This window comes from Columba livia, chromosome 3, assembly GCF_036013475.1.
Source record: "Columba livia isolate bColLiv1 breed racing homer chromosome 3, bColLiv1.pat.W.v2, whole genome shotgun sequence".
In the NCBI taxonomy this organism is placed as follows: domain Eukaryota; kingdom Metazoa; phylum Chordata; class Aves; order Columbiformes; family Columbidae; genus Columba; species Columba livia.
Genome location: NC_088604.1, coordinates 118,915,039 through 118,937,878, shown reverse-complemented (window position 1 = coordinate 118,937,878; position 22,840 = coordinate 118,915,039). Strand labels below are relative to the sequence as shown.

General features: G+C 43.6%; 1 long non-coding RNA gene across 1 annotated transcript in view; it reads right to left on the bottom strand.

Annotated features, from left to right (window-relative positions):
• Positions 1 to 22,840, bottom strand: part of LOC110362498 (uncharacterized) — a 358,492-nt gene that overhangs the window by 169,723 nt on the left and 165,929 nt on the right. Inside the window, exon 5 of the long non-coding RNA XR_010471817.1 lies at positions 4,485 to 4,695. This is a non-coding gene — a long non-coding RNA (uncharacterized LOC110362498). The remainder of the gene's footprint in view (positions 1 to 4,484; positions 4,696 to 22,840) is intronic.

The following is a 22,840-nucleotide window of genomic DNA, read 5'->3' as shown; positions in this document are numbered from 1 at the left end:
CTCTCTCAGGTCTGAGTGGAACTGTATACCAAAGACATATATTTTAAAATTAAGCTTTCTTTTTCTTTCCACTTTCAATACCTTGGCAGTGCTTCTTCACTAAGCAGTTATTAAAAAGAAGGAAGATATAGTCTTGTACCTGAGCAATATTTCTTCCCCAATATTTCTCAGTTTTCCCATGCAATAGTCCGTCCTCTTCCTCCCCAAGCCTTCCAATTTTGAGTCTTGATGCATTTTGATCCCGTTCCCAGCGCTGTTAAGGACCCCCAGTTCACGCAAGTTCCCTCCCTAAGGTTGCAGGAGGAGGAAGGTGTCCTCTCAAATGATAGTAAGAAGCACTGATGCCTTTCCAGGCTGTACCAGGCTCATACAGCTGCGATTTCTCACATCCACCCATGGCCAGGCATTGTGGGATATTGTGTTTGAATCCCAACAAACTGCGTTGCTAGGACGACGTTTATTATGATACATAATGTGAATAAAGGATGAAAGCGTACACAGTGTGCTGATTTGCTATAACTGTCGCCTCTGATGATAGTCTCTAGTTTATACCTCAAATGAATTTTGCATGGATGGTACCGGTGCTACCAAGTGCTGCAGAGGTGTATTTTACAAAGCTGCCTGGGCCTGGCATGAAGATCATGCCACTTTAAACAGCGAATCTGTTATTGTGATGTTTGTGAGAGGAGAACAAGTGGGAAAGTCACTTTCAAGTGCAGCTCAGTGCTCTTTTAATGAGGAATGGGGTCTTCTTCAGAGTCAGCCAACTACTGAGGAGGAGCTGACACCCTTAGTAGTCAACATCCTCAAAACAGCTGACAGCTCCAGATAAATCAGTTTGTGTACTTCCTCCCCTCCGCACATCACCTGCGGTGACAGGAAAGCACTAATTTCCTTTGAGAGGGAGAGAGATGGATGCACGCGTGCATCTTGGGCATGTTGATCCTTTAGTGTAAAATTAACAAAAACAGAGGCCGGGGAGAACTGGGAATAGGCACGGCACTTTGTCAAGAGAAAGGGTTTGCTGTAGGACGGCCCCGTATTCATCATATGGTAATTTACAGATATGCATACGGCAGAGTCACATTGCATTAGCCCCTGGAAGAAGAACTGTGACAAACACCGTGCGGTTGACGAACCGACGGCCCAATTCACAGCGATAACTCTTCCCCCGTGCACCGCGGGACTTTGTGCCAAGGGGGCTGGAGCACGACGTGTGGCATTGGCCACGTGCACAAGCGGCACTTGGGTAAACTGCTTCAACCTACAGCCAGGCTGCTTCAACCTACAGCCAGACTGCTTCAACCTACAGCCAGACTGCTTCATCCTGCACCCAAACTGCTTCAACCTGCACCCAAACTGCTTCAACCTGCACCCAAACTGCTTTGACCTACAGCCACATCCTGCACCCAAAGTGCTTCATCCTGCACCCAAAGTGCTTCATCCTGCACCCAAAGTGCTTCATCCTGCACCCGGACACAGCCGAGTCCTGGACACCCAGCCACCCAGGAGGGAGCTCTGCCACCGTCACCCTTGCACGGGACCCTCTCAGTAAGACCCAAAGCAATTCCTGGGTGCTGAAAGGCTGCGATCACAGGTTATGAACCCAATCTTACACCTGAACAATCATGTCTGAACGTCTCTGGGACCTGGAGCACGTTTTTGGGCTGGTCGGAAGGCACTCACTTGTTTATCAGTCGCTCGCTGCGATCGATAGGGAGTTAAGTACTGCCTGTACCCTCTTGCACAGACAGTTCTTGCCACACAATTCCTGAATTCATTACTCCAACGCTGTCACATGGCTAAATGATGTTATAAAAATTAGATACTGCAGGCCGCTGAAGCATTGCACGCTCATTGAAAAGAAACACGCCAAAAAAGGAACACTCCTCCAGGTAAAACCACAGAGAAATTTCTCACCAAGAGGCAACGCAGCTCGCACAACTTTCCCCGGGGTGCAGAAACCGCCCCGGCTAGAAACCTCACATGGCAGCTTCGGCGGGTTCGTGTTGTGACGTTACTTCTGAGAGTCATCTCGTCCCCCTGTCCTCGCTGGACTGCCACATTCCCCGAGACGGGCTCTGACACGAGGCGAGCTCAAACAAGGCAGAAACGAAAGAGAGACACCCAACCTGTTCAAACAAGAGAGTGAACCGCACACCGTGACCCTGTTTCCGAATCTTGCCCAAAATCCAGACATGCACTGTCACGGGCTGAAGAGAGGCTGATTCCCCTGCCTGTGCTTGATGCACCTTGTATTTCAGCTGCATTTAGAGTCCCTCTCCTGCACAAGGACAATGTAATGAAAAGAAGAAGAAGAAAAAAAACCCCACACACCCAAACAAACCACCCTGTAAACATACAGATGAGAACCTGTGTTCTTCAGGTCTCTCAACTTCTCCCTCCCTAAGCTGACAGTAGCCGCGGTGTTGCCGCGGTGCACCAGGTTACGTCAGTGAAGTCACTGATGATTTCATCATTTATATAATGGGACACGATGGTGTGATCAGACGAGACAAGTCGCAGCAATGACGCGTCGCAGCAAGAATGTCTAAAAGAAAGTATTTGCCTGACAGCCACTTAAAAATTCACATTTTAGAAGAAACATACCTAATGATATACGCAAACATAAAACTATAAATATATCTATACATGCATGTGTGCACACATACATGTGTATAATCACACACACATGCTCCTGTGGTTTTCCAGCTAAACTACCGCCATGTGTTGTACGTTATCCCAGGGCACTGAGAAAAAAGCTGGAACCCACCTTTGGGGCCAGAGGGTTCTGAAACCAATTTCTCCTGGACCAGAAACCCAGAAAGCCGCTCCCTGCACGTGTCCCCATGGCGAGCGCTGGGACAGCCCAAGCACGGGAAAGCTTGGTGGCACAAAACGAATGAGGATGCTTCATGGTGAGGATGTCAAGACCACAGCTCCTTGACTTTTGATTTGCTTCGCAGGATCTCTCACCCTTCCAGTTCTCCCCAGGTTGCACAGCGCCTGTGGGATGCAATGGCAATACCTGCTTGGGTGACGCAGACTTACCTCTGAGCAGACCCACTCGCTTTCATTCCAGCTTCATACTACGCTGGGTTGTTTTTTTCCTCACTGAGTATTTCAGTGGAAAAGCTCTTTTGTGTGTAAATAACTATTAGGTGTGTTGTGTTTTTTTTCTTAAAAGCAGAGGAAATTCATAAAATAAAGCAGACAGAATTCATTTATATGAAAAATAGAGGGATTAAACATAGCCAATAAATTACAATAAACTGTCCACAGTGAACAATGCCACCAGATGACCATAATGGAGATCCACTGCTCTTGTGCTTTTATTAAAAGAACAAAGCACTGCAATTAAATGTAAAATCCGGTAATATGTCATCGTACCTTAAGCATCCTTTTCTCATTCATTGAACACTGTCCTCTGATTTAATTGAAGCCTCTGGTCCCTTTGAGACAGCAATAGTCCTTACTCTAGGCCAAGTTTAGCATTTCATTATTTAGTAATCTGAGATGGAGTCATGCTATTGACTCTCGAGCAATCCTCTTTGCTTCTTATAACAAAAAGGATGCCCACAGAAATAATTGATACCACATTCTACTCTCTAGTAAATCGTCCCTTAGTGGATTGTGAAAAGAGGTTTTTGATTTAGACTTAAGAATAACAAAAGTTGGGTATATTTTTCACTGATGACCCCCATATGACATGTCCATAACCCCTTTCAGAGCAGGAATGTTGGCCTAAAGGCATTTTAGCAGCTAAAATGAGTGACTAGAGGCTTTCCAGGTTTTGTTGTATATATTCAGTATATAAGTGATGCCTTCGTACAGGAAAGTCATTTTTTTCTATACAACAACTCACTGTGGACCTGATCCGGCCAAGAGCCACCACTCTCCTTGCTGGTATCAGTAGCTGGCGGCGCTCAGCACCTCGTAAAGGCAATCAGCAACTTGCAGATTCATTACAGCTTTGCAGGTTGGAAATGGGCTGAAAGCACGTGGGGTGCTTTTCTTTGTTACACGCAAAAAGCCAGGTGAGTCAGGCACAGATCCTGTGTCTCCCTGAGGTTGGGAACAGCGTTAGCCAGTTTCCCAGCTCTGAAACACCCTTGTCTTGTAGGAGCTTCTGTATGCTCCGGCCTTTGGGATTTTCATGCCGCCCTGCTCTAAGTGGGTTGAGCCCACTCTCCTTTTCCATTGGGATCATCACGCTAAGCTTACACAACTACACAGGCTGACAGTCACCTTCTCCTCCTGCCTTTTCCCCATCAGTGGGGCACCAGAACATCCCTCCCTTCCCTTGTCACCTCCCTGCAGCACTTTGTGGTCCTGCAAGGACTTAGTGCATAGACACCACTGCCAACCTCCTCTTCACCACCATCCAAATGTAATCCTCAGCTGGCACAAAGCTTTGGAATGCAGAGGGCACCACCAACCATGCCATGAACATACCAAATCTGCAAAACCAGTAAATGACTCACTCGTTTCAGGAGGGGGAGTTCGGCAGGCAGAGGCCACATGTTGGTTTGTACGATGACTTCAACCTCCAAGAGGGTAAACTGCGCTAATTCCTCTCCATGAACATGTCAGAGAGAACTGGGCACAGCTCACAAGAGGTGATTTGTCGCAGGTTCATCGCCGTGCAGGTTAAACTCCTGTCTGCTCACTTGGGCTCGACTCACTGGGCTGGGTCTGGGGAAAATGTAAAGTCGGTCAGCATAGAGAGGAGTTGGACACCCCACCCCTGGAACACCCCAAAATGGAATGTTCACCAACTTTGGAAGACCAGCACCCAATGGTCAACAGCGGCTGTTTCCTCTGGAGAACTGCACCATCGTTCTCAGACAACGCAAGCACAAAACTAAGCTGGGAAGACCAAGTTTCCCCAATAAACTCGCACGGTTCTCATTAACATTAATGAGAATTAGACAGGTGTGTTGGGAAATAGCCCCCTCACAGGGCTGCAAATCTCACAGCCCTGACCTGCACCCGTAAGCCCGCGCTCAAACTCATCTGTATATGATTCTGTAATCTATTTGGCATTTTAAGTATTTCAAATTAAAAAGGGTCAGGGTCAGAGCCAAAACAATGCATTGTATGGGATAGGATTTTAATTCAGCCGGTCCTGCGAGAGACAAGGGGACGGAGGAGAAAGCCGCGCCAATTATTTTGCATTTCGGGAGAATTATTTGACTGTAGGACCAACCAACACCAGGGCACTTTTCAACGAGTTTTGTTTTGTTTGTTTGCTTCTCTTCTCCCAGCCCTCAAATTATCTCCAGGTCCTTAGATCCATTAGACTAATTAATATTAAGAACATATGCATATGCAAATGAGGCCATGGTGCCCATATATTTCACTTTACATGACAGCTTGAAGTGTAGTTGTGTGAGTCAATCAAATGCCATAAATTTGCCGTGCACAAGAGATCATTAATATTAATTGGGGCATGGGCACTGTGCAGTAGTCCATGCCACCATTAGAAATGGACCCCTCGCTTTAATTGTTCAGTAAATGCTTTTTTTTTGGCTGTTTTTTAAATCAGTGCCTATGGCATGATTAAAATATGTATTTTTTTCCCCAGGTAGTCTAGAGAACAGCATCAGAATTGTATTAAAAAATACAGAGCAGACCTTTTCTAAGACAGATGGCACACAATGAGGTTAAAAAAAGTATCTTGAGATCCAACCAGCAAGAACAAAAAAAAAAATTGCTTGCATTGTTGTTTTCATTATCTTGCTTCTGTCATTTCATGAGCTTTGTATCTTGCAAGGAAAGAAAGAAGGGAGAAAAACTGTGAAATTAATCTTTTGTGCATGGCCTGATAAAGAAGAGACATGCTCAGACAAAAGATAGACTGAGAGAAGGTACCGTGATTGATGACTAAAGTAAAGGTGTCAGAAGAGTATTATGTAAATTACTGGAGGCACAGACCATTTCAGAGAGAATGAGAGGGAGAGGGGAAGCCAGGGAGAGAGAGAGAGAGAGAAAAAGGACTGCAGAGTCGATGTCACCAAGACACTGGTCCCCAAGCGCCAATTTCTTGCCATCTTTCATCTGCTCAGACAAGCTCACCTCACTTTCTATTTGGTTTGCACAATGTAACAAAGGAGGCGGGGGGGGGAAGTCAACATTGGCGTGAATGCAGCCCAAAAGCGGGGTTCGGGTATGTGTGAATGGGGGGACGGGAACTTTTGGAGCTGAGATGTGCGAGGCGGCGGGTCGGAGACGATTTGTTCTTTATATTGTGCCAGAATCGGGATTCAGACAGACAGGGCCAGGGTGCTTCTCCGTGTTTAAAATCCAGCTGGATATCCCCCTGTCTTTGCAGGCACCTGTTCACCCAACACACGCTCATCCCCGACCTGCCCCTGTTCCTTTTACCTTTCCCCCCAAAAACAACTCCAAGGGAAAACGCAACAGGTTCTCAGGAATTTTTCCCTTTGTTCCCGACTATACAATTAATCTGACTCCTGCTTTAAAACCAATTATTACATATTGTCTTTTGAGTCTCACCTCTGCCGTATCTTTGCCCCTATTTAATTCGATCGCTGGCTTTTATTCAAAAACTTCATTTTCCAAGGGAAAAAAACGACCACAAATGGTCACCTATCACCTCCATGGTAACAAGTGAAAGGAGCGTTCCAGGGGAAGAAAACACTAAATCGGTTTGATGAAATGCACTGTTCCACTCTGCATGTACTCCTGACATGGGAGACTTAAGGTACACGGTGCCCTCTATACATTAAGTAATTACCCTGGCACTTGCCCTATAGGGGCTTAAAGATGGGAGAAGCAAAGCCTGAGCAGGAATCGCCCCGGTATGGAGCACAAGGGTGCAAATACAACCGCTTTCCAACTCCCCTCCCATGCTGTCAGCTATCACATGGCTTTCATTTAGAGCGTTGAGAGACATTATAATGAGATTTAATGACAAATTGTTTCAATTTTGCATCGCCTATAAGTTCTGTTGGCCAGGCAGGGTAGTACTTGGGAAACAAAATCGTTTCTTCTCATTGAATTTTTCAATTTTCCACATTTTTTTCCACCATGAGCGCAACAGTTGGAAAAAAATTAAAATCTAAAGAGGCTGCTACTTCTATACCATCAATTTGCCCCTTAAAGAGTGAAATGATAAAAAGAATGGGAAAAAAATAAATGAGATGTCCTGGGCAGCAAGCTCTGTGCAAATCAGTTTTTAAAGTATGGGCGAATTCACATTTTAAAGAATACTTTAGTTTGCAAGATTGAAATTCTTTTTAAGAAGAAACTCTCAAAGGAAGTTGTCGTTTTAGGCTGCACAAACCAAAACGCTTCCAAAATCAGGTGCTAAGGAAAAAAAAATTGAAGCACTTTAATAATTTAAATTGCTCCCCTTTGCACATGCCCAGAACCCAAATCCCTTTTCTAACTGAAGTGCTTATATAAAAATTTGACAGCTCTTATAATTTTAAATTGCTCTACACTGAGTATGCCCAGAACCTTGATCACTTCCAAATTCAAGGGCTTATAAAAATTTGAAGCACTCCAATAATTTTAAATTGCAATGCACAGTGCAGAGTGATTTAAAATTATTGGACTGCTTCAATTTTTTTTAAAAGGTCTTCAATTTGGAAGTGAGTCAAGCAGCATTCTAATACAGTAGTTTAAGACATACTGTACTGATCGAAAACCTAACATCTGAAAATGATGACAATTAAACCAAGCACACTGTTTACAAAGCCAGAACGGGATTCCCAAACACACCTAGAAAATCCCAGAAAACCACAACTGCTCGGTCCTTCTTCCCAAAGGAGTCATAGAGAGTAAAGGAGGAGATGCTGGAGATGAAACCACGGATGTAACTCAGCTCCAACCCATGGGTTGGACACCTTAAAGTCCTCCTAGAAGCCCTGGAGGTGACATTTGTCCCTCCAAACCATTCCCTTCTCTTTCGAGGGGTCCCCCCGGTGGGGGACAGGCGCGGTGAGGACCGGGGGGCCCCTCGGTCCCCCTCTTGCATGGGTTTCAACTATTTACGGATCTGCTGGTTGCAGACCAGTGCTTCTTTTGGCCGGTGTCTCTGTTTCCTCTCAAACCATATGCTTTCTAGCGGGGACGCACAGCAAGTGTCCCATGCGGGGTTCAAAGCGCTGGCTCCCCACCGATCCGCTCCGTAACGAGTGGAAATACATAATTTCCACTAGGTTTAGCGTTAGACACTGGCTCTGTGTGTAAGCCTTTTTGGCAGCTCTTCGCTTCCCTTTAAAATCTTTCCCTTTTTTGGAGGTGATTTATATTAATAAACTGTTTCGGATCAGAATTGGCATGACATGTAAAACCGATGCCTGTTTGGTATTTCTGTTGTGTATGCTTAATTTAAATGGTGGAAGGGGAGAAGACAATGCTGTTCAGCTGGCTGGAAGTCTTTTTTTTTGTTCCAGACATGCAAGTCTCTGCTCAGGAGTCAACTGTAACCATTATAGAGTTTCTTCACAAAAATCAGTTTTGACATCCTGAAGATAGGGAACGAAAAAAGACTTGAAGTCACCACATTTTCCATGCATTCATGAACATCTGCAATGTAAAACTGTTTCACAACAGGGGCTAGGCTCTATTTCATCTTATAACAAGTTGGGAATCTTATCTATTTGCAGCTTATTCAGTCTGTTTGATACCAGGGACACCGTGTCTTTGGCTCCAAGCTTCATTTTGAAGTTGGGGTCTTGTGGCCTTCTCTGTTGTGTTTTTTATTAAGTTAAAACTCACAGGAGATGACAGAATGAGACCTTATGCCTAGCTCCAGGCTAATAAAGGAGGCTTGTTAAATTTGGATTATTATCTATTCAAAATGAGCATCCTCGGACGAAGAGAGGGATGGCACCTAGGGCAGCATGGTTTCTAATGCGAATTCCTGGAACAGAGGGGTTTTCAGAACAGAGGGGTCCCCTTTAACACTGGGACCGGCTAAGGAGGGAGGAAAGTGACCGTGGGGAAGAGGAAAAGGCCGAGGACTGGGAGGCAAAACCAGTATAGGAGAATTCCTCGAAGAACTGGGATGCTCCCAGGTCCTTGGGGATGCAGGAGGTCAACACGAGCCCTGAAAGGCGGCGGCAGACAGAGAGCACTTTGCTCAGACTCCCCAGCCGCCAGATCTCTCTTATAATCTAACGCAGTCCATTAAACAAACTTTTCCTTTCATGTTCACGAGGCTTTTTTCTCATTTTTTTCAATTTGCATCTCTCTGGTCAGAATAATTCATTCTACAGGGCAGGGTCAGAGCAAGAAGTTCCCACTGCAGCGGATTAAAGACAAATTGTGTCCATGCACGGTCCTACATGACGAACTTGCACTTTTACACAATAGAGTCACAATTTATCATGTAAAAAGTATCTGCCTTGAAAAAAATGGTGCGAAGAGGTTTTATTCAATAGGCTGTAATGGTGAGCTGTTATGGTCTATCAGGTGGATAATGTGCATCTTAAAATACTGTGTAAATACATATTCCTATAATAGCCTGTTACATTTCCAAAGGAGCCATTGCAGCTTGCATTTGAAGTGAGAGGGAGCTCATGGGAGATGGGCTCGGGCACTTTTTTCCCTCAGCAGGAGGTGGGCAATGACAATTCTTCATGAATTAGGGAGGAGAAATATTATTTTCCGATTCAAATGAGTAATAAAAAACAATGGAAAGCAGCAGCCCAGAGAACTTGGACTGGAAGGACGGAAGGCGAGCGTTAATGCGATGGGAGCGCCGAGAGAGCTTTGCTCTCTCCTACCGCCGACGTATTTTCGTGCTCCCCAACCGAGATGGCAGCATCACATCAATGTTCTCCGCATTTTCTTCCCAAGAGCTGACGGAATTATTTCTTGTGAATAACATTCATAGGAGCTTTGATCCTGAAAATGCCTATGTATGAGAGCAGCTAGACACCTGAGAGTAGGGGGTTTTTTTACATTGCACAAGCATATCACAAAGTCCTACACGTATACTCATTATTGAAAAGTGATTACTAACATGACGCCAAATTAGGCAGTTTTGCTGGATTGGAAATAGCTGGGTTGCGTTATCGGCCACTTGCGATCCAAGTCAGACAGAAACTCTTGGTTTCAGCTCCTTGACTGGACAACTGGGAGTTTCGACGCAATGAATAAAGATCTAAAACTGGAAAACAAACAAAAACACAAACACACACACAAAACAAACAAACAAACAAAAAACACCCCAAACAAAGAAACCAAAACACAAAACAAACCAGGAAAAGTGGTGGGAATTCTTGGAACTGGCAACATTTCCCCCGACTCACTGAAGAGAAACAAGCCATGGCTACCATGGCCACGTAAATAAAAGCAAGATAGATTGGATGTTTGTTTTAAAATATCTGAGCAACTTATTTTGATCTATCCAACTCGGGTTTTTATCACAGCAGACTTCACTTCTCTGCCTATTTGCCCGCATTTTGGTATTTACACTCTGTGCCATCCTTCCTACATGGCACATATATAATCCTTTATTGTACTGCTGGAAAAGGATTCTCTATTACTCGCAATTATTTCCTAATTTGGCCAATATGAGAGGTTATTGCTGCCGAAAAGAATGAATAAAAGCATATCTGAGGCAAAAAAAAGTGCTAGTAGTAAAGTTTAAAAAGAGCACAGATGAAGATTAATAACCTCAGGAGTCAGGGCACAGAGTATTTAAAACAAGTAAAAAGACATTAAGGAGCAAGAGAACGGAGCCAGAAGGAACTTTTGTTATGACACCCAAGGCCAAGTGCAACTTCTCAGGTCACTCAGTGCCAGCTCTGGGGGGAATCCCAGCAAACCCACCCCGACGTCAAGGAAATGGGGTTGATTTGTGACCCTTCTTTGCCTGCGAAGCTTCAGGTGTTTTCCGACTTACCTGAAAGTCAAGGGGAAATTTAGGGAGTACGAGCTCACAAATATTGGAAGCCTTTGAGGAAAAAAAAAAAATCAATCACGGCTCTCCATTTAAGGTGGAAGAAAGCAGCTTGGATGCGGACAGCATTGATGGATGAAGGACCACGAAGTCAATAGGAGGCTTATGGTTGGGTTCACCAGGCTTGGGCTCGTGCCCAAAAACCAAACAGCACCAAAACCAACCAGGGACTGTCCGTGCAGACGAGTGTGGAGAGGGGAGCCCACGCTCATGGAAACCAGAGGTCTGCGTGTGGTTTCTGATGGCTGTAACCAACAAAAATGCACAAGGATGCTCTTCAGGTGGTCAACAGTCACACACAGAGCTATGGGATCTGCTCATGCGAATACCAGAAAGGGCATAAACTTCTTAAATCACGGATAAACTGCTCGTGAAAGGAGCGCGCACAAATATTTGCACCCCTAGGACGGCTGCCGATACTGCAGAATAAAGCAGTATAGGACCCAGACAAACCCAGTTAATAAAGGCAATGGAGAGATGATTTAAAATACATTGCTAAGGAGAAAACAGTTTTAGTCACATGCATACTGAGTTGTCACCATTTAATAAAATGACAAAAACTATCTATCACATATGCATGAACACAGAACAATATAAAGAGGTTAACAGAAATTGATGGCATCCCAGCTTTAATTTTACACTGAATCGGAGTCTTTGGTGATTGCAATAGACAAAGATGTATAGGGTTATCTCGTTGAAGAGGCTTTGCTAATTACTGGCACTTGTCATTTCTCCATAGCTTTATCTAAGTCAGGAAGGCTAACTAGCTCTTTTTCCCCAGCGTGCATTGTTTGTTCAGTGGGCTTTGTGCTGAGAAAGCCTTTTTCATAACTGCACCTCATTATTAACGGGTTCATAAATAAATGAGTCCTAATATTTTCCTCGGTTAGCATTTATGATAGGACATTTGGACTACAAAAGATTACACTTGTCTTTAATAAAAATAGGCACTTATACATGAAGCCTATTAGGGTCCTTGTTACGCTGAAGAGGAGGAGGAGGAGGCAGAAAAGGGGAGGAGCAGGATTATAAAAACAGGCTTTATAGCGCTATCATATTTTTCATGCGATTTTAGTAGCTATTTATTATCTTGCATTAGCTAATTATGGCTCTAACCTGAAATGGATTTCTGGATTACAAACCCTGTCCCGTACCGCACGCTCACAAACCAATCTGGCAAAAATAATAAACTGGGAGGATACTTTGAGGCCTGAAAACTTCTGGGAAAATAAGCAAAGCAAGAGACAAAGCCGAGCAGCATCTTACAGCCGATGCTCAAGTGCGGACGTCAGGACCGGACCCACATCTCCCACCGCCCGGAGTTGCGGTTTTGCCATAACGTCACCTTCTCTTTGCAGAATTGCGCCACGTGGATGAAGCCAGAAGAGCGAGCAAATATTTGCTGAGAGACTTTGTTAGGTGGAATAGGTTTTGTAGCAACTCCTGGCCAAATCTGACTCTTCCCTTCCAATACAAACATCAAAATGTTGCCACCTCCCCGTATTTTTCCAAAGGTCCCTGGTAGGATCAGGCCCTCTGTTAAGCTTCGGAGTTTTTTTTAGCTAGTGTTATAACACATAAAAATCTTAAACTAGTGACATTGACCCTTTTCGGACGAGAAGACGCATCCACAACATTGTCCGACAGGATTAGAGCGTTTCGGGACTCAAATAATGCTGGAACTGTAACGCACCTTTTGTCACCTATTTGAAAAACATCGTGTAGTCTCTTTAACCTTCATCTTTTCAAAAACAGCTTCAGGCCAAACAAGACGTAATGGGCAATTCAAGACGTCAGAAACGCATCTGCCCGAGCCTGCTAAACTCTTTCTCTTTCTTTTAAGAAGTAATAATCTGAAAGTAAATACATCAGAAAGCCTACGCTGCAGTATACTAAAGCATCAGCTAATTTGGCTTTGTGAGGCAAGTTTGAAGACGCAAAAGCATTTGTAATATTTTTGTTTTTCTAATTAGATGTGGCACTCTTTTTTTTTTTTTTCTTATTTCACTTGATGCTCAAGTCATTTAAATCAAAAAATCATTTAAGTATATCTGGCATGGGGTTCTTTCCTTAACTCAAAGTGAAATACACAAAACCAATTTAATCACAAAAGTACCACTTCCTTCAGGATGTCAGTAATTCTCAAAATTGCTTCAGATATTTGCTAGATATCAGAAATGGGTAATGCAGCATTTTAAGTGGCAGAAATGCATTAGTACTATGTAAGTACATGATCCTTAATGTACTAATCTCAGCAATATGTGTAATGAGAACTTTCAGTAACACTTTATTTTAAGTGTCCTCTGAGAAATGCTAATTTACAATGAAACACCTATGGAAGTACATGTGACACCTACATGAATACCAAATGAATTCATTTTGATCAATGCTATTACAATGAATATGAGATGAATTCACAATGATAGGGTGTTTAAAGAATTACCACATTTTCTTTTAATATTACATATGTTTTGAAGATTGGCATATGTTTAAAGCCATGTTACATGTTCATTAGGATGTATATACATTAGGGTGAGCAAGAGATACACCACAGGACTATTTAAAATATGTTTGCAGCATTTAAAACTAATAAAAATATACCTGTTAGTAGTGGCATGGATTCTCGCTTCAGTCCCAGTCATGGGATTTGCTGAGTTCCGTGAATTCTTAGGCTTGTGTTTGACGACAACATATAAAATAATGGGCCGGACTTTGTACCCACTGCTCACCTGGGTGTAAAACTACTCACTCACCAAAAAATGGTAGTACAATCTGGCATGGAGCATCTTCATACTCAAGAATAATGTGCATTAAAGACAAGGAACTGATGAGCCCTTCAAAAATCTGACCATTAGCGCCATGAAAGGAACCACTGGGATTCGCAGGTTTTGTACAGATGTCCTTAGCTCAATGGCCAGAACAGCAGCTGAAGTTCCAAAAATCTGAACCCCATTGTCATCCTACAACTGAGAAGCCTTGGAGCAATCCCAGGATTTAGAGAAAATGTTCTGAAGACCCTCAACAAGTTAACTGGTGAGGAAAAAAATACAGTCAAAAGCCATCAACAAAATAAACCAGCTGATTGCCTCTCTGGGTTTGTGTTACCTTTCCCAAACCGAGAGCGCGATCCACGGTGCAGCCCAGAAAATCTACAGACTCCCTCCTATCAGTGGGACAGGCCGTGACCGGTTACAGCTGCATTAAAATGGTCAATGTCTGAGGAGTGAGTAAGAGAATGAAGAGAAACAGATAAGAAGGCAATAAGAGAGCTCATCTGAGCTGTAACAAGAGCTTTACATCCCTTGGAAACAGTGACAAAAAATGATGGCCCAGACCTCAGCAACAAATACTAATAAAAGGCAATGACCTTGATGCACTTGTTCTAGTTTTATTTCACTTGAAAACCTTCATAAGAACTTTTTTATATACATATTATATATATATAGCGTTGGTGTCCTCTAAATGCGACCATGTTTACTAAAGGTCAATAGCAATTGCAAAGCCATCATTTTCCTTAAAGCATTACACCATTTTCTATCATTGCACGCCAACCTTGGCTGCGTTTCTTTAGGATTGTTTCCTTTTCCGTCTCGCAGGAACCCCGTTGAGCGGCCGATGCCAATAAGCAATGGCGCTAATCAAGGTGCGACGCCCGCCAGAGCAAAAGCTGAAAAGCTCCAGCTAATTGTCGGCGTCTGGCCTTTGCTGGGCTATCAGGCATCGGGAGCTTCCAGCAGCGATGCCCAAGGCTTGGAAAGGATACAGGAATCCTCTTAAAGCTCTGAAGGTGCCTTCCTACTGCCAAATATCTCCTGTCAGATGCTACCTGCTCTTGCACCCACCTCCCTGACACCCACCGGTGTTCAGCATCTCGCCAATGGACTCGCAACACAAGTGATGAGTTTCCTGCAGAAATCGCTCTCTGCCATCAAGAAGAGCCTCTTGGCTCTATGCATGACCATATTTACCAAAATTACCCAAAAAGTTACAGTTATGGGTGCTCGTGTCTACATAGACAACCGTCTATATACTTATACAAGTGTACACATGGACATATAATTACTTATGGATCAAGGAGGCTTCTAAACTTCCCATTGCGGCACCAAAGAAGCGACCAAAAATTAGAAGAGAGTTTAATAATAGTATAACAGAGATTCGGAACTCTCGTGCATATGATGCCACGAGCTGTGAAAGTGCTCCAAAGCGCTTCACTCTGTCATCAAACAGAATGAAAAGGAATTGCTAGAATTGTTTGATGTATACATGTAATTCATTCTTTTAATTCAGCCAGGTAAACAGAGGCCATGTCTCAGAAGAGCGGTGAAAGAAAACACAGCACTTCGTTTGTATGTTTCTGGGATAAGTAACCTAAACAAGGGATGAACTCAAGAAAACAAGTTAAAAATAGGATGTAGAATAATAAGAATGCTATTAATATCATTTCTCACTCTATGTTTGCTCATCTGGATCACATAGTTTTTGGTATGAAGTTGGTACTATGAGATTCACTTAAAAATTCACAATCTGTTTCATCATTAGAAACCTGGAATTCAGATGCTAAAGAAGAGGAAGGAAAAAAAAAAAAAAAAGAGGTGAAAAATTGTAAAATTTTCTCAGAAAATTGCCTCAGAATGAAATTCTGCCCTTTTCTTCGACTCCAAAAAGTCATTACCATCTGACAGCTGTTTAATGGCATATGTGTGTTGGTGGGACCAGTCCAATTCCTAGTGGGCAGGTGTCTGCATCACAAAAGCCACCATCACAATTGGCACTAATTGGCACCCTTGCTGGCAGCCTCCCTAAAGAAAATAAGGATTTAGATGGCACAGAGATCAAATTATGCTGTCACCATAAAGGTGATCCCCCCGTTAGGTCGGGAAGGCCCCTTGGCAGGACAGTTTGGGGAAGTTTGCGCTTCCCGGGCTCGCATTTTGCTGCAGAGACACGAAATGTCGGGTGATGTTGGCAACGAGACACGTTTCCCAGGCGCTTGAACATCACGTTATTAGCTGAATTTCAAAAGACAAAAAAAAAAACCCAAACCAAGCCACCACCCAAACTCAAAACTCAAACAACAAACCAGAAAATCCCCTCTTAATTTGGACAGTTTCCGACCAATACAAACTTGCTGTTTTATGTGGATTGTCACCACATTGCTCTGCTGGGGTCTCAGTATATTCGATACCTTTCTTTGTATGGATTTATTTGCCTTTTTTGGTTTTTTTGGAAGAGCATGCAAATTCTGTGATTTTTCTAAGTATAGGGTACAAAATACCCTGGCAAGTGGGGGAGGAGGGGGAATGTCTTACAGCTCAGCAAGCTTTATGAGGATATTCTCTTAGTTGTTGAGATGAGTTAAATAATTCTCCACTAATTTGTACACCAGTGAAACTGGCCTGTTGGCAAGTCCACAATTAATGCGAATGCCAAGTGGGATTGCAGCTTTGTTTCATCTAGGAAAACACTTAACCGAACAGCAGCCTTCCCAGCTGAAAATGTGTGTCTGTCTTTAAACTTGCAACAAAAGCTGGCGTTTCTTCCTTTCCATTCACTCTATCATTATGATGCATTATACAATGTAATGATGTAATACGCTGGGAAGCTGAAACGCTAGCTCTTTGCCAAAAATAATAATACGAGAAGTGTACAATTATTTTCATCTATGAAAGCCACTCTCACTACCATCTCCAGTCAAAGAAAAAGCTTCCCTAAGAGCAGATCATCTCTTTCTGTTGGCGAATCAAACAGGAATGCGAAAGGGGGGGACGCCGGTTCATCCATGCTGCGTTACAACTTTTAAAAGGTGTAAACATATTTATCACCCCAGCGCAACAGCTCATGGTTGCACATCCCTCACGCTTACATTGTAATGGTATTTTCCCCCACTGGATGAGCCCTTTACCTGTGGGATGTGCCATTTCATCCTGCAAGTGGAGGGATTACTGGAGGCAAAAAAGGCACCAGGATTTGGAGCTTGGTCAGAGGGTCAGAACTCCAGGAATGTTTCAGTCCTGGTCTTACCTCTCCTTTATCGGCAAAGTCACAAAAATATCAGGCTGGTGTATGCACGAAGACACCACTTGAGCTGGGATGGGACCACAAGAAAGGCAGGGAGGGAGCAGAAACAAGATGCTGAGCACTTGATGTTGTCGGCTCTACTGCTTTATCTCCCAAGGACCGACACGGAGCCCGTCCGGCCTCGACGCTGCAAAAAACCTCCTGTGCAAAGCCAAGAACTCAATACAGGGTGGCCAAAATGCACCAATATAGCGCCACAAGCACAGACGTTCAGAGGAGCGGCCAATCCCATCCGCTCCACGGCAAAAGCTGCGAGGGGCAGATGACAAAGGTGAAGCTACACAAAAGAAGCTTTGAAACAAAGTCGGCCACCAAAGCGGTTTGTGTTGTGGCCACTGGACTGGTAGCTCCCAGGACGGCGTTTGCCATGGTCAGTGGTTTGAGGGCAGAGCTTAAAGCTCCTGCCCGCTCTGGTTGAGCAGAGAGACCAGGGGTGAGTGTCAGCGTGGAGCTAAAGATGATCTTTTAGGAGGAAAACGAAAAACCAGAATAAAATTAAAGCAACAAAGAGCGGTACAGTACGAGTTAGGGCGTAGGAGGTAGACACCAGGCTTCAACCAGGCGCAGAAAACTCCTCCAGTGATATACAATTGCACTGTAAGTGTATCTTAATAATACAATAAAGTGTTAGCTCTGATTAGAAAAGAAAGATGAATTCTTCTGCTAAACCAGGGTAACCCTAAAAGCGTGTTAACATGAAATACTAAATAAAATGCTACTCATCTATAATAAATCTTATTACACATTTTGGCAATTTTACTACTAACATACCGAAGGTTTCAAGCAATGTTTGAAAATAGAAATCTTAAATTGAATCATTGTTGCATGAATATATGCAAAATATTCATTTCTAGCACTGTGAGGGTTGAGTGCTTTTAAATTGGAGAAATCACTCATGACTTCACCTTTTCATGCAAGATAAAGTTGTATGTGGTAACATCATTACAATGTCATGAAAGGAGTGGAAATCATACAACAGTTCTGCCTAAAGCTAATATACAAAATAGTACTTCTATATTTTTCAATATTGTTCAATTTTTAAAGGTGCAGTACAAGGCTTTAAATATATTAAGAAAAAAATCATTAGACTTCAGATGTCAGTGCAGCCTTCACTGAGTACTGAGACTAATAAAATCATTGATGAGATCTCTTTAATATTTAACAGAATTCATGTCTTAGGTACCAGCCTATTTTCAACTCCAGTCTCTGTGGAGGGAACTAAATATAGAAATAAAAAAAGCAAACGATTTATGTGCTGGTCATTATACATTTTTTTTTAACCAGGGCACTAAAATTAAACTATTTACTCAATAATACTGTCATAACAACAGAGAAAATGCTATGACATTTCAACAGTCTTTCCTATAAATCCTTTAGCAGGAGATTACTTCAAAAGTACATAACACTTTTATACACATTAACAATCAGTAAATTCAATCAGCGAAAACGAACGAGCGTATTTCGCAACGAGTTGCTGCGCCATCAATTGCCAATATAGAGTTCAGAAGACTTCTGCAGTCTTAAAGGTGTTTAAAAGAGTGGGAAAGGGATAATTTGAGCTTATATACTTCTTTGCCTTCTCTTGCCTCTGATTAAGAAAAAAATTAGACCTGAAAGTTCACCCTTAGAAGTAGAAGTTACAGAAAAAAGCCCACTCCGTAATTTCACTATATTATTTTTTATAGTACGTAAGAAAAATAGGGTAAGGCTCGCCGGCTCAACAACGACATCCGGCTCAACTTTAAACCCTGGTACACACGACATGGAAAGCTCCATCTCCTCGAGGCAGCCACGGCGCCGGGGATGCAAAGCAAAATCATCTCCGGCTTTGAATTTCACCAAAATACTTGTGACAATAGAAATGCAGATTTCTAAATTATTGCCTTATTTTTATGTTTAAAAAATAAAAACTAAAGTCCCGTGTGCCGTGGCCGGGCCGTTGCTAGGTGACGATGCCGCGGCACGGCCCGTCGCCGGTGATGGATGGCACTGCCGAGCCCGGCGAGCGGCTGTCCCTGCACCGGCACCGCGGCCGCCGGGCTCTGCCACCAAACAGCGCAAAGGGCAGGCGGCAAAGGGAGCCCGGGCAGAGATTTTGGCAGTGGGAGGGTCGGTCTGCACCATGCTGTTGTGCTTTAACGGTGATGCTAAAGCAAACAAGTCACCAAACTTTGCGAGGAGCAAATGGAGTTTATCTAAAAAGCTGTAGACAATGGCGGTGTGGTGCAGGTGAACGCATTGGTGGCACGTCGTGCACCATCTCCATAGTCTGCTGTGGCCACCACCGGACCCCGCCCAGCGCTGGGGTCCCTGCCATCACCAAGATGCTCACACATCAGGTTGGGGGTTCCCCTTGCATAGATGCCACACCTGTCTTATAACCCAACTCACCACCCACCTCTTCTCCACTTTCACGTGTCCCACTCGGATATGGAAAGTGAGGGAAAGAGCCTTTTAACCAAAACCTTCAGATTTTGGCCCTTGTGCAGGCTGGCTCGTAAAAACAACCCCAGGCACAGGAGGGGCAGTTTGGCCCCAGGTAACACCACCAAAACACCTCCTGTCCCGACCTTCAACAGGAACCAACAACATCCAAACCGTGACCGTCACGAGATCCCCTGGAGCTGGGTACAAACGGGAAGGCGCCCGTTTCCATGCTCACACCGGTTTTAACCTCACCCCACTGGCGTTTCCACATCCTCATCTCCTTTAAAACCGTACAGCACGGATATGCCAATGAAACAAACAATTTGGCGGTGTTAACCCACAGATTATTGACAAGACGAATGAGATTCCTCGGGTCTAATGCTCTCTGCTACTCAAGGGCTAGCTAAGCTCTCTTTTTTCAAATACGTGGATTTTGAAATGATGGATCATAATAACAGAGCTGGTGCCTATGAATGGGGATTGCAAACACTTAATATTTCAGTAGAAGTGTGTGCAACATGATCCAATCACCCTGAAAAATGTACAAAATGGAAATATATAAAGAAACAGCTGGCATGAAGGAAAATAAACAAAGAAATATTGATAAAACTCTGTATGGATTAGGCAAAATATATTCAAGCTGCATTTGAATAATCTCATCTATATTTATATGCGCGTACATATATATGTATTCAAGATACAGAAAGATTTCTTACCTCACCATTTCCCTGCTCTGAAGGAGAGATCTCTGAATTAACGCCCTCCCAGCGGATCACAGGGCTGCGATCGTGCACCAGAATCCAGCTCCCCCAACGCTGCTCACACCTTCAGAACGTGCTCACACAGGGGGTGACTTTGCACCCTCGTCCCGACTCAAGGAAAGCGTATATTTCATGTTAAACGTATAAGGGACCCCTTGAAAGATCCATCTTGTCCTTCTTTCCCCCCACCACAGCAGCCTCCCCTCTGCCGAGATGCTCACCAAGCTCTGCTGGTTTATTTTTGGTATTTTAGTACTGAATTCAGTGAGCAGAAGTTTGAACAATCGCTCTTAAACTAACCTGTTTCCCCAAAAATAAGACCTACCCTGAAAATAAGCCCCAGCATGATTTTTCAGGATTTTTGAGGATGCTCGAAATATAAGCCCTGCTCCAAAACTAAGCCCTAGTTACAGTTCATTTAAAAAGTCAATTTAAATAGTGTCCAGGCAGCTATACATGTAAAAAAGTGAAATTACTCGGCAGTAGAATGCAGCAGGACAAAGCAGGTTTGAAGAGTTATGCTGATGTTCCAGAATGTGATGACATGACTGTATTTGAATAAATGTCGATTTTTCATTCAAGAATAAATGTAGATTGTTCTTCATAGAAAAATAAGGCATCCCCTGAAAATAAGCCCCAACGCAGCTTTTGGAGCAAAAATTAATATAAGACCCTGTCTTATTTTTGGGGAAACAGGGTAGCAGCACTGGGTTTAGCAGCAGCTCTGTTGGCACAGTCTGAGAGATACTGAAGAAGTTTTTGGCCCAGGTGTGCATTTCCAAGGATGCCACAGATCAGGAGAGGACATCTGAAAGCGAACCCAGTGACAATCCAAAGCTTCATTCTGGCTTCTTACACGCCTGATTTGCTCCCCTCTTACTTCGCCGGCCTGTATCTCCCACAGTTACAAATCCCAAACCGCGCTCCGCAGGCTGCGTTTCCCCCAGATTTACACGCCACTACGATCAAAATCTGTTGCTTAATACCAGGCCTCCATAATGAGCCTTAGATATTCTATGGCACGCTGGATTTCTGACTCACGTGATACGAAGCAACACGACGAGACACGCACACACATACCAGAGCAGAGGTTCAAACCAGCAGCAGCTTTTCTCCTGGCAGAGGGCAGGGGCACTTTGGTTTCTTGAGCAGGTGGGCTACCTGACAAGCAGCAGGTAACCTTGCTTTTGACTGCGCCGGCTTAAACCAGAGCTGTTCGGCAATTCATTAGCGTCTGCTAACTGCTAAACACAGGGAAGTTCAAAAACGTGCATATGTTTCCCTCCCTGCCTCCCAGGTGGTCGCTGTTTCAAGCAGCAACCTTTTGGCTCCGCGCATCACGACGTGCAAACTTCCCGCGGCTGCGCCAGCGGTGCCGAACCAGGTGCCCGCGCCGGGGCCGCGGTCTCCGAAGAGCAACCAATTCCATCTGCTGATCTCCTCCGTTTCTCCTTGAAAAGTTTATTGTCAGAATTACTGAAACGTACACAAATTGTCTGTGTTTGAAGGTGAAATCCGGTGGAAAAATAAAGATATAATAGGATCCTTTCTTATATAATTTCCCGGTGTGATGTCTGTCTAAAAAACGAAGCGAAATTATATGATGTCAAAAAATCATGTTTCAAAATGATTGACAACACGCGAGTGTTTTGCATTGTGAAATGAGGTGGAAAATTTTAATTGCGTGATGGAAGGACATAATATTTATTAGAACCTTGTAACCACACTGGATTTCAGTGAAGAGGACACAATTTTAAATTTTATATTAATACTTGAGGCTAAATCTTAAATGAACACACAGAAGCAAAATTCCGCCTCGGAATCTGTGAATAAGTTTTTAATTTCTAAGAGCAAAATTGCATCTTAAAGAGTTGGCACGTCACCATAGTGACAAAAAGATTCCCTCGTGCATGCACTGCTATTCTGAGCTGAACAATATATAGCGCCCGGCTCTCGGGTCACTGAAATACAGCTGCTCTGTACACACGGCGCTTTGGTAAAGGTCTGTTGAAGAACCGGGATGGGGGAAAGTCCAGGGAAGTCAAAACTAGCTACTATTTCTAAGCCCACTTCCATCCTTCCCATTGGCAATAAAAGACGGACGTGCATCCACACCCGAATGCTAAAAACCCGAGTCCTTGCGGGCAGGAGAGGGCAATAAATTGCAGAATTGAAGTTGTATCAGAGAAAATGCCACGTAAACAGCAACAAGTCCAGAGAGAGTCCTGGACCACTGGATAACAGTTTTATTATCGGGGCTGACCAGTGCGGCACCAGTACAACTTCTCAAAGAAAAAGAAAGAAAGTGCGTTATAGACGGAAAAAAGTGAATTAACATTAAAAGAGACAACTTGTAAATTCTCCGTAATGGTTCTCACAAACAACTATATAAACAAAATAAAAAGCACGGACTATCTAGAAGTCTGCAAGGAAATTCTGAGAGGAATGAAACAACAGAGCTGAGTCCTGTTCTGTTTGTGCAAGACACAGGGGATTGTGTTATAAATGTCTATATGGAGCTGAAGAGAATGGTTAAAACTATATCCATGGAGCCTAAATGAAGCGCCAGGAAGGGAGCAGGATGGAAAAGCTGCAGAGGGGAAACAAAAAGGCCAGCTTCAAATTCTGTCAG